Here is a 4269-nt window from a genome sequence, read left to right on the forward strand (position 1 = left end):
ACTAGGTTAATTAGTTTAACTAGGCAGGTTAGGGTAATTAGGCAAGTTACTGTATAATGATGGTTTGTTCTGCAGACTATCTGAAAAATATAGCTTAAAGGGGCTAATAATATTGACCTTAAGATGGATTTAAAAAAAATAAATTAAAACTACTTTTATTCTAGCTGAAATAAAACAAATAAGACTTTCTCCAGAAGAAGGAATATTACCAGACATACTGTGAAAAATTCCTTGCTCTGTTTAACATAATTGGGGAAATATGAAATATGAAAAAAAAAAAAAATTCAAAGGGGCTAATTCTGACTTCAACTGTGTATGTGTATATATATATATATATATATATATATATATATATATATATATATATATATATATATATTTATATATATATATATATATATATATATTTTTTTTTTTTTTTTTTTTTTTTTTTTAATTATTATTCAATTTATAGAACTAAATTAAACCAAACAAAATTTTGCCCAATTTCTGTTGACATGACCCAGCACTTAAAAGTGTATTAAGAACATTTTGCACACTTGACAGCTTCTACTGACGTTAAATGTTTTTGTGGAAAAACCTAATAAATACCTTGATTTTAGACATTTTTGTAGCAGTTGTTTTGGATTGATCTGCCTGTGCAGATGAACAGATGAGGTGAGTCTGATCCCAGGTCACCAACACAATTCCTGGATTTTCAACTACATTTACTCTCTTTAAAATAAAGATTCCAAAAGTGAATTTTGGCAACATTATTTGGCAAAACAACATTATTTAGTTTCCTAAAAAGCTTTTATTGGTCAGTTCTCAAAAGAAATGTTTGTTTTCTAAATAAGAAGAAAAATGTATAAGTTCACTCAAAAAAAAGCTGGGTTATTTCAGCCCAATAATGTGTAAAGCAGACAAAACCAACCGCAAAAATACACTCAAAAAAACTGACTTTCCTAAACAAAAAACTGCTTGTTTACTTATTTACTATTTATTTAAAATGAGTTGAAATTACATATGTTTTAAGTTTTTTGGGGCACAACTAAATTGTATTATGTTCAATCCACGTAGATTTGTACAAATTATTAAGTATCTTAATCAATTTGTGTTGGGATTTTTGTATAACAATTTCTAAATTTAACCCAACAATTGGCTTTATCGATATTTTGCCCAATTTGGATTAAAATGACCCAGCATTTTTAGATGTACAATTTTTAAAAGCTGGGTTATTTTAGCCCAAATATGTACAAATATGGCCAAAACTAACCACCAAAATATTAAATTTATAGGCCCAAATTTAACCCCCCAATTTTGTCAGTATTTTACTTTATTTAGATTGAAATAACCCAGCCTTTTTAGAGTATAAATCAAAGAATAAAATGTACACTTACACTTTTACAAATAAAACTTCCAAAAATGTTTTTTTATATATGAAAAAAATATATATTTATTGTTATATGTTTTTCTCAATGTGATGATCAATTGGGTTATTTCAGCCCAATAATGTGTATTATGTATATAGTGTATGTGTGTGTGTATATATATATAATTTTTTTTTATATATATATAAAATTGTGTGTCAATATTTTACTCAGTTTGTGTTGAAATAACCCAGCCTTTTAGAGTGTATAAAAACATTTGCACACTTGACAGCTTCTACTGATGTTAAAGGTTTTTGTGGAACCACAAATGCCAATAAGACCATTTAATTTTAGACATTTTTTGTTGCAGTTGTTTTGGATTGATCTGCCTGTGTGTGTTCATGTGTTTGTGTGTGTGTGTGCAGATGAACAGACGGGGTGAATCTGACTGATCCCAGGTCACCAACACTGACAATTCCTGGCTTTTCAGGAACATTTACACTCTTAAAAATAAAGGTTCCAAAAGGGCATATTGGCATTTAAACACACTATTTTATTTCCTAAAGCAGCTCTGATTGGTCAGTTTTTAATAGAAATATTTGTTTTCTAAATATGAAGAACAATTTACACTCTAAAAAGTTATTTCAGCCCAATAATAGGTAAAATATGGACAAAACCAACCATATTTTAATTTATTTGGATTGAAATAACTCAGTATACAGTTGAAGTCAGAATTATTAGCCCCCCTTTGATTTTTTTTCTCCTTTTTTAAATATTTACCAAATGTTTTACAGAGCAAGGAAATGTTCACAGTATGTCTGATAATATTTTTTCTTCTGGAGAAAGTTATTAAATATTAGTTATTAGAAAATTATTAGCCCCTTTAAGCTAATTTTTTTTGATTGTCTATAGAACAAAACCATCATTTTACAATAACTTGCCTAATTACCCTAACCCGCCTAGTTAACCTAATTAACCTAATTAAGCCTTTAAATGTCACTTTAAGCTGTATAGAAGTGTCTTGAAAAATATCTAGTCAAATATTATTTTCTGTCATCATGACAAAGATAAAATAAATCAGTTATTAAAATCGAGTTATTAAAACTATTATGTTAAGAAATGTGCTGAACAAATCTTCTCTCCCTTAAACAGAAATTTGGGGAAAAATAAACAAGCTGTAAAATAAAATTAAAGTGCTAAAAATTTCAATCCAAATTAAGTAAATATGGACAAACCCAATTGTGTTACCCTAATTTTGTTCTGTAAATTTAATTTTATATATATATATATATATATATATATATATATATATATATATATATATATATATATATATATATATATATATATATATATATATATATATATTATTATTATTTTTTTTTAATTACATTTGCAGAACCAAATTTGGTTAACACAATTGGGTTTGTCCATATTTACTTAATTTGGATTGAAATTACCCAGCATTTTTAGACTGTATAAATCAAAGTGTATAATCAAATCCACATTTACACTCTTTAAAAAAAAAAAATATATATATATATATATATATATATACACACACAAACTGTTGACGTTTTTAAAAAATTATGTTTTTTTTTTAGAAATGTTTGTTTTCTAAATGTAAACAATTTAAGCTGGGTTTAAGCTAATAAAAGCTGGGTTATTTCAGCCCAAATAATGTGTAAAATATAGACACTTTTTATAAATTAAATTTATAGGACAAATTGTGTGTTTGTGTGCAGACGGGGTGAATCTGACTGATCCCAGGTCACCAACACTGACAATTCCTGGCTTTTCAGGTGCATTTACACTCTTAAAGATTCCAAAAGGGCATATTGGCATTTAAACACACTATTTTATTTCCTAAAGCAGCTCTGATTGGTCAGTTTTTAATAGAAATATTTGTTTTCTAAACATGAAGAACAATTTACACATAAAGTTTTGTTAATATCAAAAAGTTATTTCAGCCCAATAATGGGTAAAATATGGACAAAACCAACCATATTTTCATTTATTTGGATTGAAATAACCCAGCATTTTTAGAGTATAAAGAACATTCACACTACAGCTTCTACAGGTGTTTGTGGAACCACAAATGCCAATAAAAACACTTTATTTTTTGGGTAATTTTCTCATTGTTTTGGATTGATCTGCCTGTGTGTGTTCATGTGTGTGTGTGTGTGTTCGTGTGCAGATGAACAGGCGAGGTGAGTCTTCCTGACCCCGGGTCACCAACACTGACAAATCCTAGCCTTGCTTTTCAAGACAAACAAAAAAAAATTGCCTGGCCCCTGAAGTGGGAGGAGTCTGCTGCCATTTTAACAGAGGGAGAGAGAGACAGAGAGAGAGAGAATCAAAATAGGAGAAAAAAAGCGGGTCCTTCTTCTTCCTGCTTGTCGATTGTTCTTCACTCTCTCGCAGGATTTCAGAACTTCCTCCTTCTCTATCCTCCATTTCCTCCGTGCACTCTCAGATGCAATCTCAATCCAAATTGCAGCAATTCTCTCTCTCTCTCCTATATTTTGTCATTCTGGATCAAGTCTCTGAACTACACTCATTTTTTTTCCTCCCTCCTCTGCTTTCCAGGTCTCTGAGCTTCATCACATCCACCCTCTTTCCCCTCCCTCCCAAGAGGAATTGCATCTTTTGTCCGGAGACGCAGGGAACGGGGTGTTGACCAGAGGCAGTGTGACCCCCGCGTCCGTCAGGCCCCAAAAACTGCCCCCATTGAGCAGAAGAGGCCTGTGTTTGGGATGGGATGGGGGTTGGGAAGGTTACAAGCCAGCGATCAAGCACAAGACCTGCCCCGCAGCTCACTCCAACTCAACACACTTTCAGGAACAAAGAGGCAAAAACATGCACATTTTCTGCTCCCTCAAAAGAAACTCCAGCTCCACTCTTCAAGTTAACATGAGCA

General features: G+C 30.9%; 1 long non-coding RNA gene across 1 annotated transcript in view; it reads left to right on the forward strand.

The window, feature by feature from the left end:
• The first annotated feature begins 3114 nt into the window (after positions 1-3114).
• LOC130233314 (uncharacterized) overlaps positions 3115-4269 on the forward strand; it is a 1187-nt gene continuing 32 nt past the window's right edge. Inside the window, exons 1-3 of the long non-coding RNA XR_008838202.1 lie at positions 3115-3151; positions 3547-3559; positions 3939-4269. The exon at positions 3939-4269 is cut by the window's right edge and continues 32 nt beyond it. This is a non-coding gene — a long non-coding RNA (uncharacterized LOC130233314). The remainder of the gene's footprint in view (positions 3152-3546; positions 3560-3938) is intronic.

Source organism: Danio aesculapii, chromosome 1, assembly GCF_903798145.1.
Source record: "Danio aesculapii chromosome 1, fDanAes4.1, whole genome shotgun sequence".
NCBI classification, from domain to species: domain Eukaryota; kingdom Metazoa; phylum Chordata; class Actinopteri; order Cypriniformes; family Danionidae; genus Danio; species Danio aesculapii.